At 35.3% G+C, this 16676-nt stretch overlaps 1 pseudogene; it reads left to right on the forward strand.

Moving 5' to 3' along the window:
* The first annotated feature begins 6321 nt into the window (after positions 1-6321).
* The window catches only part of LOC130540628 (large ribosomal subunit protein eL8-like), a 106757-nt pseudogene continuing 96402 nt past the window's right edge, over positions 6322-16676 (forward strand).

Raw genomic sequence — 16676 nt, forward strand, 5'->3', positions numbered from 1 at the left:
GATGTCTCTATTTTTACAATCTTAGAATTTCTCCAGAAGACGGAGACATTTTTATCTTTACTAACCTGGAAATTAACTAAATCTGCTCCAGAGGGGATTACTGTCTTATTCTTACCAAAATCATTTACTCATACAATCATTTCTGAAAAGATAATCTGAAGCAAATTGACTGTTAATATCGAGATGTGTTGAAACAAGAGAGACTTTTGGAAAATTCTCTTTCAATACAATGTTTCCAAAATAATTGGTTACCTGATATTTATTGGCTAAAGATAAATGCATACTTTCCAGGTTTTAGGGCATAAAAGATGAGAGTTTCACCTTCTCATCACATGGGGGCAATGTCTGGGAAGAAAATTATGCCCTTCATTTCATATCCTTATTCTATGGAGAAGTAACCAATTTCATTTTGTGTGTGTGTGTTTGAATGATAAGTATGAGATCTTATTTTACTAGGCTGTAGAGTTATGGTTGTGTTAGAGCAAGAACTCAGCTTTTGTCTCTTTGATCTGTGCCCTGGTACAGCAGGAGCTCTGTTCTCCCCCTTCTGAATCCCTTTGAGCTTCCTGTTTCTTTGTATTAATGAGATCAGAGAAGACTTTCCCACAGAGGACAGAGGGAAACTTGTTATACTCTGGCTATCTACGGGCTCTTCTGCCTATAACTGGATGGGTAGGTCAGGACAGCCTTGAATTACAAGTGGTTTTCAATTCCAAAGTAAGGAAACAGGAGACTCCACTTGAACCTTCCCCCTAATCTGTGTCTTATAAATCAATTTTTACCAAAACATGTGTTTTAAACATAATAGTTGCTGTGGTATTAATAAATGGTCTCCCGGTACTGTTTGTAGGTACTGTTTCTCTTGGGTTGGGGTGGGGGCGTAGATGTTTTATCAAGCAGAATCTGAAGGGAGAAAGAGGGTGAAGGGTAATTCTTATGCCTCAGAATGCCTACTTAACAAATTAATAACTCTAGGTGAGTTATTTCCAATATATCATAGCAAGAAATTTCTAGTGTTAAAGTGAAGCTAAGACTCACTCTGCAACCACTAAGGATTCTATAAAATAAAATAAAATAAAATAAAATGTGATAAAAATATTAAACATATTGTTTTTTACAATTTGTTGATATAACAACCCTATTTCCATCATTGTGATGGCAGGTGATGATTTTTTTTTCTAATTTGATAGGAAAAAAAAATCCAGTTCCTCTAGTAATATAATGTTTCTTAGTGGTTAGGCTAGACTCAGGTGGACTGAAATATCAATGAGGATAGAATAATTCTTTGAAAGTTATAAGCAATCAAATATCCATTTTCAGTAATATATACAGAAGTTCTAAATGAATATTTTTATCAAACATATATATTCAATATATACAGTGTAAAAAGAAAGTATTTATTTTGCATCTGTGTATATATACAGCTATGTGTGTATATACATGCATTCATATAAAAGTATTTATTTTGAAGCTATCTCTGTGTATGTGTGTGCTTGTATGTCTGTGTGTGTATATATATATACATATATATATATATATATATATACATATATAAAACTTTTGACACCAAGGTGGGGGAGGGCAGCTTTTATCATCTCTGAAGACACATACTATCAAGAGAAAATGAGGAAAATCAACTGTAGTGATGCTGTTGTTATCCTAGATGATGACCCGAGACAAAGAACATAAATTCAGAGAAGAAAAAAGAGAGTTCACCAAAAAGACTCCCTGATTTCTGAATCCTCCAACACAGATGCTTGAGAAATGACATAGTCATTTTGGAAAATTATCAGACAACACAAACACCAAATAACAATGACAAGAAATTCTTCTAAATACAAAGGGTTCAGAAAGCATCAAGAATACTTACACAGCAGGAAAAATTATATTTATGCTATATACCTGAAAACTTGTGATTTGCATATCATTTTTGTCTGACTTATTACTCTTAATGACTGCTTATTAAGCACTTAGTGATGAAAAACATTATGTGAGATAATAATAGAGTACAAAGTATTATTATGCAAATGTGTTTGACAAGGTGTACGACTACAAATTTAGTTTCATACTGATTTTACTTCTGCAATATTCTCTTAAGTTTATTCTTTCTTTCCAGTTCCAACACTACAAACCATTAGTATTTTGATCTTCATAATCAATTTATCTTTCAAAATACCCCAAAAGTAATTTTCTCAAGTTTAGGATGGCATTCAAGGCCATCCATTTTTTCACTCCAATCTACAGTTTTAGTCTTATTTTTCAATACACATCCAATCTATCATACCTCAGCCACATCAAGGTTGTGCCTTTTCTCATCGTTGACTGTTGAAATCTTATTTTTCAAGGCTCAAAACATCTGTCACCTTTCCCATGTATGGATATTTTTCTGGATATTGTTTCACTATTTTTTATCTTCTTATTTTAGGCTCTCAAAACTTTGTTTCTCTTTTGTATATTTACAATTTGTATAATTGTTGTCTACATACAAATCTATTATTTGAGCTCTAGTTTAATAAATTCTGTCAAGTCAGGAAAATGCCATGTTTGTATCTCTTATAGAAACTAGGAAGAACAATTATGCACTAAAATATTTTGGTAAATTCTGTGTCAACAATTTAATTATCTAGATTTTAAGGGTTTATTATTTAAAATAAATAAACACATTCCTCAAGAATATTTCTAGCTGCTAACATGACATGGTACCAAATAGCATGATGTGGTACCATTTAAGGAAGACCTGGAGGGAAAGGGTCATGGCTTCAATATTGATTAATAGCGTATTTTTAGTTTTCTGTTTCTACCTTTGGTGTCCTTCCATGGCATAATCAGTTAATCCTGAATTGCCTATCGTAAGCATATCTTTAAAACGGTTCTCTGTGTTTATCCAAACATGTAATCAGGAATTTCAGTTAATGCTAAAACAAAAATTATTTTACATGTGAATTACAACCTAATTAAGTGGGGGAATTTGCACAAATACATATGAAAATGTTGAGCATCATATAGTGTATAAAAAGGCATCTGGTGTTCATGATGCTGAATGATATAGGGGTATCTGAAACAATTTTTCTGCATTGCTAGGTATTCCAGAAGCCAGCATTTATTCTTTGATAGAAAAAAGAAATACAGTCCCTCCAGCCAAATAATGTTTCTAAAGGGTTAAGCTAGATTCAGGTGGACTGAAATATCAATGAAAATAGAATAATACTTTGAAAGTTATAAGCAATGAAATATTCATGTCCAGTGACAGATTTAGAAGTTCTAGGTGAATATTTTTATTTATATTCTATTTCTATCCTATTGTTTATATCTCACCATAAACTACCAAAATCTAAAAGGGACTCCGGAAATGATCTAGTACAAGCCCATTGTTTTACAATTAAGAAAACTTGTGTTTCAATGAGATAAAGTGATTTTGCTCAAGGTTACACTGGCAATTAATATGAAATTTTAGTTCTCCTGAGTCTTAGATCAGGGTACATTTTATTTTCCACACATACTATATTATATTACATTTCCAACCACTATAGTACATACTAGGCACATAATATTTTTAAGCTAAATTTTGTTTTATATTTTCTTGTGTTCATTTATTTTCGTCATCCAATTACTTTTTCACTTAAAAATATTTTCTTTTACTAATCAACTCTGTACTCCTACTATATGCAAATATGTAAGTCCATCAAACCCCATATCTATCACTTTCTTGCCTTCACTGAATAAGACTGAGAAGTAAATATCCATTAAAAACATGTCAGTGAGAGACACCAGGACTGGAAAAGTAATAGGGCTGGTCATTGATAAACTAATTTACTGAGATACAGATCAGAGAATTGTAGATGAAACTATGAGGTCAAGAGAAATTGAGTTTTGCTGTAATGGAAATAGATGGCTCCGGAATCTAAAAGATTGATAATCTGAAACACAAAGGAAAGAAAACAGAATAATGGACAGCTTTACAACTCATAACTGGGACACACAGTGTTGATCTAGATAATATGTCAATCTAATGACAGACTGTGATATCCTTTAACATCACTAGGGTCTTAAAGTGAATTTTAGGGAGTTCTGAATCTTTTCCCACAGGAAAACCCAACTGTCTAAGTTCATGATCATTTTGCTTTTGTAAGAATACAAACTATTTTATGAGACATGAGCAGATGTTCATGCATCAAGACAAAAATCTGTTCCACTAAGAGAAAGCTTTTAGAATTCTCAGAAAGTAGTCTTCTTCTAATATAATCAAATCTGATTATCATTTCACAGATTCAATTCTTTATAACAGTAAAAGTCCTGAATAAACTACAGCATAAAACTACACATTGCATAATTATATATAGGGGTTTGAATGGTGTTCCCACCAAAAGATACATCCAAATCCTGACCCCCAGGACGTGTGAATGTAACATTACCTGGAAATAGGTTCTGTAAAGATGAATTAAGTTAAAGATCTCACGATCAGATCTTCCTGGATTTAGGGTTAGCCCTAAATGGAATTATTGAAGTCTTCATTAGAAAACAGAGAATGAGAGTTGAGACACTGAGCTGCAGATCAGAGAAAGCCATGTGAATATAGAGTCAGAGACTGAAGTTTTGGAGTTACAAACCAAAGAATGCCAAGGACTGCTGGCAGTCACAGAAGTTAGGAGACAGACATGGAAGAGATTCTTTTTCAGCTCCTCCAGAAGGAATCAACCCTGTTGACAACTTGATTTCAGACTTCTGACCTTCACATTTGTGAGAGAATAAATATGTTTTTTTTAACCACTCAAATTGTGATAATTTGTTTGGGCAGTCCTAAGGAAGTAGTATATTACATAATATAATTTTTGTACAATTGATAGTTGTTTTTAGGAAAAAAATGAAAACTTTAATCTCTAAAAAACGTTTCCACACTAATTTCAAAGAAACACAATTCAACCTACTTTGAAAGGTTTTGGTCTTAAACTGCAGTACACATCAAGAGTGCTTCATGGTAAACATTATAATCATCATAAATCACATCATGATGCAAAAAGCATATAAGATCATATATTTTGAGTTTATTTAACTATTTTTGTTGCTGTTGGTTTTGATTTCACTCTTAAGAAAAATGATGGCTGGAGTTGTTAACTAATCACAAATACAGGCTTTCAGGTTGCTATGGTTTGAATACATTTTTATGTGCCCCTCCAAATATCTTGTCGACACTTAGTCCCAAATGCAACAGTATAAATATGTCTATTGATATGGCTTGGATTTGTGTCCCTGCCCAAATCTCATGTTGAATTGGAGGAGGGGCCTGGTGAGAGGTGATAGAATCATGGGCTGTTCTCAGATAGTGAGTGAGTTCTCATGAGATCTGATGGTTTACAAGTGTGTGACATTTTCCCCTTCTCGCTCTCTCCCTCCTCTGCCATTGTAAGACTTGCTTGCTTGCCCTTCACCTTCTACCACGATTGTAAGCTTCTTAAGGCCTCCCAGTCATGCTTCCTGTTAAGCCTGCAAAACTGTGAGTCAATTAAACCTCTTTTCTTCATAAATTACGCTGTCTCAGGTAGTTATTTACAACAGTGTAAGAATGTACTAATACAGGAAATTGGTACCAGGAGTATGGGGCACTGCTATAAAAGTAGCTGAAAATGTGGAAGTGACTTTGAAACTGGATAACAGGCAGAGGTTGGAACAGTTTGGAGGGCTCAGAATAAGACAGGAAGATGTGGGAAAGTTTGAAACTTCCTAGAAACTTGTTGAATGGTTGTGACCAAAATACTGATAGTAACATGGGCAGTGAAGTCCAGGCTGAAGTGATCTCAGATGGAGATGAGGAACTTTTTGGGAACTGGAATAAAGGTCACTCTTGCTATGCTTTAGCACAGAGACTGGTAGCATTTTGTCCCTCCCCTAGAGATCTGTGGAACTTTGAACTTGAAAGAGATAATTTAGGGTATCTAGCAGAAGAAATTTCTAAGCAGCAAAGCATTCAAGAGGTGTCCTGGATGTATCTAAAACTGTACACTCATATGCACGAAGAAAGAGATGGTCTGGAATTGGAACTTATATTTAAAAGGGAAGCAGAGCATAGATGTTTGGAAAATTTGTAGCCCAGCCATGTAGTAGGAAAGAAAACCCATTTTATGTGGAGAAATTCAAGCCAGCTGCAGAAATTTGCATAAGTAAAGAGGAGCAGAATGTTAATAGCCAAGACAATGGGTGAAATGCCTCTAGGGCATTTTAGAGACCTTCTTTGCAGCCCCTCTCATCACAGTTCTGGAGCCTAGGAGGGATAAATGATTTCACGGACCAGAGTCAGGTCCCTGCTGCTCTGTGCAGCCTCAGGACATGGCACCTTGTGTCACTGCTGCTCCAGCTTTAGCTATAGTTAAAAGGTGCCAAGGTACAGATTGGGCCACTGATTCAGGGGATGTAAGCCCCAAAATTTGGCAGCTTCAACATGGTTTGGGGCCTGCAGGTGTGCAGAAGGTAAGACGTGAGGTTTGGGAACCTCCACCTAGATTTCAGAAGATGTATGGAAATGTCTGAATGTCCAGGCAGAAGTCTGCTGCAGGGGCAGAGCTCCCATGGAGAACCTGTACTAGGGCAGTGCAGAGAGAAAATGTGAAGTTGGTGCCCCCCCACCCCACAATCCCCACTGGGGCACTGCCTAGTGGAGCTGTGAGAAGAAGGTCACCATCCTCCATACCCCAGAATGGTACATCCACTGATAGCTTGGACTGTGAACCTGGAAAAGCTGAAGGCACTCAATGCCAGCCTGAAGGCACTGAAAGCAGCAATAGAGGCTGTACCCAGCACAGGCACAGAGGCAGGATGCCCAGATCTTTGGAGTCCTTCTCTTGTATTGGCATGGCCTGGATGTGAGACATGGAGTCAAAGGAAATTATTTTGGAGCTTTAAGATTTAATGACTGCCCTGCTGGGTTTCTGACTTGCATGGGGTCTATAGTCATTTGTTTTGGCCAATTTTTCCCATTTGGAATGGGCGCATTTACCCAAAGCCTATACTCCCATTGTATCCTGGAAGTAACTAAGTTGCTTTTTTTTATTTTACAGGCTGATATGAGAAAGGGACTTACCTTGTCTCAGATGAGACTTTGGACCATGGAATTTTGAGTTAATACTGAAATGAGCTAAGACTGGGGGAATGTTGAGACAGCATAATTGCATTTTGCAATGTGAGAAGGACATGAGATTTTGGAGGGGCTGGGGCGGAATATGGTTTTTATTTGTGTCCCCGCCCAAATCTCATGAAATCGGAGAAGTCCTAGTGGGAGGTGATTGTATTAGGGGAGCAGATTTTCCTCTTGCAGTTCTTGTGATAGTAACTTCTTGTGAGATATGATTGCTTAAAAGTGTGTGGCACTTCCCTCTTCTCTCTGTCTGTTGCCACCATTGTGAAGAAGGTGCTTGCTTCCCCTTTGCCTTCCGCCATGATTGTAAGTTTCCTGAGGCCTCACAGTCATGCTTCCTGTTAAGCCTGCAGAACTGTGAGTCAATTAAACCTCTTTCATTCGTAAACTAACCAGTCTCACCTAGTTCTTTGCAGCAATGTGAGAACAGACTAATACACCTATCTTACCTCATTGCTTACCTTCTCATAATGGTCCTTGTGTCAAGGGTACCTCCACTTGCCTCAATGGTATCATTTGTAAATTGAAAAATGTGAGGTTACCGGGTTTTGATCCAAACAAAAAGCTTAGGATTCAATATAAGACTATGACTTTTTATTTAGTAAGACAATATTGTTGGGTAAAGATGACAGAAATGTCTTAGGTTTATAAATATGCAGTTTATCAACACTCCGGGAAACACTGCAGTAGACGTTTAAGTTATAGAGACTGTCTTAGCTGACTTCCACTTAACTCATCAAATCATTGAACACTCTCCCTTCACAATAGGACCAGGATTCAGGGGTTTTCCCTAAAGTCAGCCTCCACAATTCCAGGTTTATTATTTAAATTGTGTGCTTGTCAAGAGTAACTTGTGGTTTTTATTTTTCCCCATATTTGTTCCTTTTGTTATTATAATCAATACAATGCTTACTCTGATTAAATATAAATGCAAGGGGAAAAAGAGCTGTGTTTTTATGCAAACTGTTAAATAATTTTGACTTTATAAGGGTAAGCCATCTAAAGCAAAATCGCTATCAGAATAGATGTGGAAGAGGTGAGTAAAAATTATTTAGAAAACAAAAAGGTCATAAACATCTACAAATATTTTGTACTGGATTCAATTAAAGGGGTTTAAAAACTTCAACTTCACCTTAAGAAACCTATACTGGAAATCGTAGAAGATACATTAAATGGATTTTGTTGTTGTTGTTGTTGTTTATTTTATTGGCAAGAAAGAGTATACAGATTTCTATCAGCAGACACATTCAAGGAAGACTTGACTCTACATCAACAGAGTAGTTAAATAAATAACCTTTTTTGTTTTAGGCTAAAATAAAACATTTAAGGCACATATTTATTATTTTTTTACATTTTTTCACTTCAACTGAGTTTTTCAGTAGCTTACCAACAACATAGATGCTTGTGACTTTTGATGGGGTTACATTTTAATAAACTCTGAAAAACCCATCATAAAGTCAAAATATTACAAATTGAACCCTTATAAGTCTGGTACCACCCCTATTGGTTATGATCTTGTCAAGCGAGAAATAGAGAGTTCACACTGCAAATACCCAATCAATGGACATGGGTTTTACCTTCATCAATACTGAGCACTTTTTAATGACATTTTTCTAATGGGTTTATTTGCCATTTTAATTTATGAATTAATAATTTCTAAATAATCTTATTGATCAAACTTTTTTCTGTGCTTTGTGACTCTTTAGATAATAATAATTCTTATGAATTATGAATAAAATTAAATCATAATTTACAGCTCTCTTAATGAACTTATATCCTCAAAATATATAAAAGCCTAAATAATTTCTTAGAAGAATCATGTTGGAATATATTCAGTTTGCAGAAAATGATTTCAGCTGAAACTTTTAGAGGACAGCTAAATGTTTTCAGATTTTTCTGTGATATATTCATATAGGCTTGATCTTTGGATATCACTTTAAATAATTTAGCATTTTGTTCCTCTCTTGGATTCTCCCAAACTCCTGAAGCAGAACATATTTTTGATTGATTATGCTGTCTTTTTCCTCCTCCCTCCCTTCCTTCTTTGTTTTATTCAACACATATTTATAATGCATCTACTATGGTCAAGCTGTTTCTTCAGGCTCAGTGAACCAAATGAACACAGTCTCTAGCCTCATAGAATCCTATATGCTGGTGAGGAGAGAGACATAACACAAACAATTATGCAGATATTAACTAACTATAATTATGATAATTGCTATGAAGAAGTAAATAGTTATAAAATGCATAAGAGGGATTGAATTAAACTAGTCGGGGCAGTGGGAAGAACTTTATTGGAGAAACTGACATTAAGATGAAATTTGAAAGATAATCTAAGTAAGTCAGAACAGTGTGGAAGGGAGAGTAGAGAGTGTTCAATGCAAATGGAACAGTCTGCGTAAGGGCCCTTTTGGAGCATGGGGAAGAAATCAAAGAGGTAGGGATCAGAATTCTTATAATTTTGGTAAGGTATTGCAAAAGGAAGTCTAGGAAAAAGCTGCATCAGATTGCATTAGTGGGCACTTGTAAAAAATGAAGATTACGGAGACCCACTCACGACCTTCTAATAGAGAACATCTGGAAATGAAATCTGGTCATCTCCTTCCTGGCAGATACCCAGGTGGTTCTTTTGGACTGGAGAAGTAATTTGAGATTTACTGAATTAGACTAATTTGCTTTCTAAATGTATTACCATAACAAATTGAAGACATGGCCTTACAATGCCAAGCTTTATAATCATATTCAATTCTGGAAACACTATGTTCTTTCTTTCTTTTTATTTTATTCTCTTTTTACCCCAAGACAACAATAAAGAATTAAATGGAGAGAATGTAGTAAAAACCCTTCTCTCTATTTTTTTAGTAACTGATGCCTTACTTTCTCCTCATAAACTATCAAAGCATTAGGCAGAAGCATCTGTTTCTCTCATGGTGTACACATCAGAATCAGTGGCCCAAAGAGATTAATTGTCTTTCTGGGAGTCATAGTTTGCCTGAAGTAGTGCAAAGATCTCCTGATTCCCATGTCCACATCCTTGCCCCCTACATCCTCTGCATCCCTTGATCTCATGTGGAGGTCATTAGTATTTGTTCTTTTCCCCAAATAGCACTTTTCACATCAACACTCAAAGAAAAAGGAAAACAATAGGAAATGCTAAATTTTGAACTTTTCGCAGGTGATGTTTTCAGAAATTGATGTCAAGAATAAAATAGCTGTTGTCAGTTACAACTGTTTGGATGTCATTTTACAGAACAATTGCCTATGAGGTCTTCGTGGATTAAAGTTCTTACATAATCTGGGGAAAGCCTGCTGCCTGCTCTCCCTTCTGACCTCCTCTCACTGGCAATTTTTACATAACTACATAGCACAGTTGGTTCCCAAGTCTGCTAAGCTTTTCCTTGCCTAAATAAATCATAATTAGTAAAGAAGAAGAGCTTCAAGTTGAGGAGTCATAAAAATCATGGGGATATTCTCATTTATTAACAGGTTTTGAACTTACAGCATCCCCTGAACTTCGATGATTCTAATCAGTGGTGAAATGAGACTAACTTTATCCCTAGACATTGGTCAAACATATCAGGCTCAGCTGTATGGCAGATAAGGCATTGTGAAGCAGTTTTACCTGGAGATGTACTTGCTACTGAATTTCTGAAGCAGAAGCTAATTTGTATGATGGAGCCATCCACATGCTCATTTTTGTGAAGGGGAATAATTAGCAATTCACCACGTTGAAGTTTAACAGAGAAACCTCCTTAGGAAGATAGAATTTCACATGACCTCCAGGGTCCTATCTTCTAGTATTCATGCCTTTGTGTACAACTCTCTCACTGACTGTGTGCTGGACCTATGACCTGCTTCTAAGCAATGGAATTCAGAAAAGATGATGTATATTTGTAATCACAAATACAAAATTACATTACATAAAATTGTAGTGCCCATCTTGCAAGGAGATTTTCTCTCCCTGAATCACTTTAAAGAAGCAGGCTCAAATATTGTGGACTGCCATATGGAGAGGGCCACATGGCTAACAGCTAAGGATCACCTATAGCTTACAGTCAGCAAGAAAATTAAGTCTTTCACCTAGTAACCTGCAAGGAAATGCATTTTGCGAACAACTGCATAAGTCCCCTGATAGAGGCTCAGATCACAGCCACAGCCAAAAATATGACTGAAAATTTTTGAGACTCTAAGTAAACCATTACCTGGAGACCAAAGTCAATCATGCTTGGGCTCCAAACCCACAGAAACTATGCAGTAACAAATGTATGTTATTTTAAGTCACAAGTTTGTCGTGTTCTTGCTATGCAGCAATGTATAACTAATACACATCTGCAAAACACTATAATTTGTATAGAAAGTAGATTCCTCGACAGAGATCATGTTAAGGAGTCTATTCTCCTAAATAAAATCATGAACTCCTAATCTGAATACTCAAGCTTGAAGGGAAGGGTAGTTAAAGATATTTGGGAATTAACTTCCTATTTTCAAAATGTGGGGATTTGAAGTTATTAAAGCAGCAATAAACCAAACGTGTTGTCGCATGCTTTCTTTCTTTCTTTTTTTTCATTTTCATCTTTACTCTATAGGATGGGTTCCTTCTAGCAAAAACTTGGTAACATGGCCTTTACTTATTTCATAGTGTAATTATTGAATGTTTTTCTTTTTCTACCAATCAAACCCAGGCCTTTGTAGCTCCATGTGGTCATGGTTTTGGGCTAGTCTATAAAAAAACAAGCTACTCGCTCTCCTTACTTGAGCTTGCACCTGCTCACTCCTCTTTATCTCCTTAACTTTCTGTTCTCTGCCTTCTTTGTCTTCCCTTTCTCTCACCCATTCTGCAGGTCTCAGCTCAAACATAATTTACTCCTAAAAGCTTTTCAAAGCCCCCTAACTGTATAGCTTAAGATTTCCTTCACTGTATCAGTATACATTTAATCTTGCCATAATACACCTGTCTCTTTATTGAAATGTTCTTTTTATTATCCAGTCTCCTTCACTACAATGCAAACTCAATATTGAAGGTAGTATCTTGGTCACCTATTTATCTTCTATTCCGTAGCATCTAGCTTAATGCATAAGTGCATACAAAATGATTTTATTTTAAATAGATGAAAGGATGTCATAGTAACAAGAGTGGAAGCATTAGAGTCAAATTTTACTCAAAGTTTAGTTTACTGTGTGACCTTGGGTAAATTACAGAATTTATGTTAACCTTGATTTTCTCATCTGGCAAAATGAGAACTATTAACTTCTATTCCTTCTGTGATTCATTGAAAAATTAGTTTTTTTTCAACAAATGAATAACTACTTGTGCTTTTATAGTGTATCTGACATGGATCTAGGGTTTGGGATACAGGATTGTACAAAAGAGTCAAAATATTTGCCTCTGGAAGCATAAGACATTTAATAAACAAGATGGATAAAATATACAGTATGTTAGGTAGTTATAATTGCTAAGGAGAAAAATTAATTACAGAACAGGAGTAAGAAGCATTGGTGAAGAGGAATTGCAATTTTAGATAAGGTAGCCAGGAAAGACCTCATCGAGAATGTGCCTTTTGCATTAAAATGTGAAAGGGATGCAACAGCTAGCTACACCAATAAGTAGGAGAAGAACATTTCTGACATAGAGGGTGGGATATTTGTAGTAAATTAATTTTCTGGAATAATCAGTGGCACAGTACCTGTCACATAGAGTTCTCGGGATGGTTAATTACTACCTCACACCCATTTTTTAGTATTTGCATTTGTAATATTTGCATTTGTTAATTCTAAACTATATACTCATTATTTACATACTTCCATGTTTGTTCTTGAAAAATGCCTTAATCTTACAGTCATCAGAGTCAATGTATCACATATACTGAGAAAAACTGTATCTATTTTGATTTCCCTAAATGGAAAGTTAGAAGCTTACTCTGCAGGTGGCAGGTAAGCACCAATCCTTTTATCAGTTTTCTAGGTAGGATAATAGAACATCAATATCCAAGGCAAGAATTCCATAAGGAAACATTAAAACTGCGAAAACTCTTCATTGTGAAAGTACAAAATGACTGTCTATGCAGGCAGTGAAATATAGCTCAAAAAATTTACAAAAAAATTATTTATCAGTTAATCTGATTTGGAATCTGAGTTCTCATACTTCTGTACTTACAGAGGACTCCAGCCTCAGGCACTGTTGGAACTCCAGTACCCTGGATGTAAAGAGGTAGTGTGGAAGCACAGGAGAGGCCTTCTTATTGTCCCAGGTTACATGGGTCTTCAGGACCACTACATCTATTGCTTCTGTGCCACGCTTGGGATACAGTGAGGCTAGGAATCCTTATGCCCAGGATTTGACCTCCCTAAGTCCTCAACATGGCCCTCAGGCTAAAGTTGGGTCCCTTCTTGAGGACACTGTTCTGGAACAAGATTTATTGTCCTATCCTCTGCTCCTCTAAATGTCTCTGTTTATTGTTAAACATTTTAGTGCATAAAGACATGTTTTTCATAACAGGTTTGGGTTTTTGGAAACAATAGTCAATGAGGGACATGTCTTACATTTAACGTCAGTTTTCCTTCTAGTCACGTATCTTCCTTGAAGCGAGGTAATGAGTAGACAGCTACTTACCAGAAGGTGGAAACCAAAGATGATGAAATATAAGGAGAAATATAAAAATTACTATTTTAAACTTTATCCAAACAAATCTATATGTTAATATCTCCAAGAGTATTTACATTTAGTGGAAATCAGTAAAAATTGAAATATGTCAGTTGTAAGTTGCATCATCTCTCTTTCCTTCCTCCTAGGATGCTTTTCTTTTGCATAGCAATGACCAAGATCTTGATAACTATTTTTAGAAACACTCACATCAAATTCCATATACTTTAAATACTTGATTAAATATTGAATAATAAACAGACAAACAAAATATCTTTTTGCATCATCAACTTTCTTTTGAATCAGTAGGTTAGAACTTGAGAAAATAGGAATTCATTTTTGTTTATGGTTATTTGTTAGCCTAATTTCCTCTAGGAATTATATCAGAACATGGCTCAGACACAGGCAGCCTAAATCAAAAAGATAATAAACGGCTTTCTAAGACTATAGCTAGTAAATGCTTTTGAAGTTGGTGGCAGTGACATTTACCTACATCAACTGATAGGACTCAGCCAACACAACAAAGGTATTTTCTGAATAGACTTGGTCTAACGTGCTTAAAATCAAAATATTCCCAATGGATTCAGAGAGAGAAAAAAAGGAAAATATATTTTCAATTATTTTGTTTTAGTATTATGTTTTACTAGATTCAACCTGGTTTTCTCCCTCTCTGTCAAATCTCTCAGGTGGATTGGCTCTCATACGTGAATCTTTTGCACTACCTCATTTGAAATGAAAAACAGGTTTGTATAATTCACAATTTTATCACCTTTTTGTGAAATTATTTGGTACCATATTCCTGAAAAACAATATATTTTATAGTCAAACCCTATGTTGTACTATTTGTTATTGACACATTATAATTGTACATATTTATGGGATGCAATTTGATATTTTCATACATGCCTAGGTTGTTAATTGATTCAATCAGGATAGTTAGTGTATCCATCACCTCATGCATTTATCATTTCTTTCTGGTGAGAAGCTTCGAAAGCGTCCGTTGTAGCTATTTTATAATATGCATTATTTTACTGTGAACCATAGTCACCACACTATGCAATAGAACACCGCATATTTTACTAATCCTATTAAATTGTAACTTTGTATCCATTGACCAACATTTCCTCATCCTCCCCTCCATCTCCCTCAGTCCCTGGTAACCACTGTTGTACTCTGTCTCTATGTGTCACCTTTTTTAAGATTCCACATATAAGTGAGATCATTTGGGTTTGCCTTTCTGTGGGTCTGGTGCATTTCACCTGCCATGATGTCTTCCAGGTTTATGCAATGACAAAGTTTATTCTTTCCATGGCTAAGTAGTAGTCTATTGTGCATATATACCACATTTTCTTAATCCTTTCATCCATTGGTAGACACTTAGGTTGATTCCATTTCCTGCAATAACATGGGAATGCAGATAGCTCTTCAAAATACTGACTTCATTTCTTTTAGAGATATATCTAGTAGTGGGATTGCTGGATCATATGTTACTTTCATTTTTAGTTTTTTAGCAATCTCCATATTGTTTTCTATAATAGCTATACTGACTGACATTCCCACCAACAGTGTGTATGTTCACTTTTCCACATCCATGCCAGCATTTATTACTTATTTGTCTTTTTGAGAATAGCCATTTTAACTGGAGTTAGGTGGCAATCACAGTGCAGTTTTGATTTACATTTCTAGATAATTAGTGATATTGAGAATGCTTTATGTACCTGCTGGTCATTTTTTAATTGGGTCTTTTCATATTTTGTTTTTGAGCTGTTTACATTATTTATATATTCTAGATATTAACCCCTTGGAATACATGTATAGTTTATAAATATTTTCTCCTATTCTGAAGTTATTGTTTCTTCACTCTGTCAATTATTTTATTTGCTGAATGGAAGTTTTCTATTGTACAATCTTATTCGTCTATTTTTGCTTTGGTTGTGTGCTTTTTTAAGGTCTCAAAAAAATCCTTGTCCAGTATTGTCACCTAAATTGGTACAGGTACTGACTGAAAATCTCTAGTGGATAATCATAACACTCTTGGTCACATGTTCTTCTTTCTGCTTGAAAACTTTTTTTTAAAAGGAAAATATACCAAATGCCTGCTGCTACCGCCCTTTTCAGTTGCTATCTTTTGAAAGGCACCAGTATGTGTTTTAGATTGATTTCCATTTCACAAAAATGACAGACAGTAGTTTCAGCTCTGATGGTATAAGCAAAATAAATAAAACATGTTTATAAAAAATAAAAAAAAATCCTTGCCCAGACCAATATCCTGAAACATTTCCCCTATGTTTTCTTTGAGTAGTTTCATAGTTTGGGGTCTTACATTTAAGTCTTTAATTTATTTTGAGGTAAATTTTTTGTAAGTAGCGAGAAATAGGGATTTAGTTATATTCTTTTGTGTGTGATTATCCAGTTTTCCAAGTACCATTTATTGAACAGACTGTCCTTTCTCCAAGTGTGTTCTTGACACCTTTGTCCAAGATCATTTGGCTATAAATGTATGGATTTATTTCTGAGCTCTCTATTCCTTTCCATTGGTCTGTGTGTCTGCTTTCATTGCAGTACCACGATGTTTTTGTTACCATAGCTTTGTACCATATTTTGAGTTGAATAGTGTGATGTCTCAAGTTTGTTTTTTTCCACTCAGGAATGCTTTGGCTTTTGAGTCCTTTGTGTTTCATATGAATCTTATGATTGTTTTTCTATTTGTGTGAAGAATGTTGCCAGTATTTTGACAAGGATTACATTAAATCTGCAGATCACTTTAGGTTGTATTGTCATTTTTACAATATTAATTTTTCCAATCCATTAACACAGACTACCTTCCCATTTCTTTGTGTCCCTTCGTATCCCCTGTTGTAAAAATTTCATAGTGTTTTCAATGTAGAGATCTTTTACCTCTTTGGTTAA

The sequence above is a fragment of the Pan paniscus genome, chromosome 9 (genome assembly GCF_029289425.2).
Source record: "Pan paniscus chromosome 9, NHGRI_mPanPan1-v2.0_pri, whole genome shotgun sequence".
Lineage (NCBI taxonomy): Eukaryota > Metazoa > Chordata > Mammalia > Primates > Hominidae > Pan > Pan paniscus.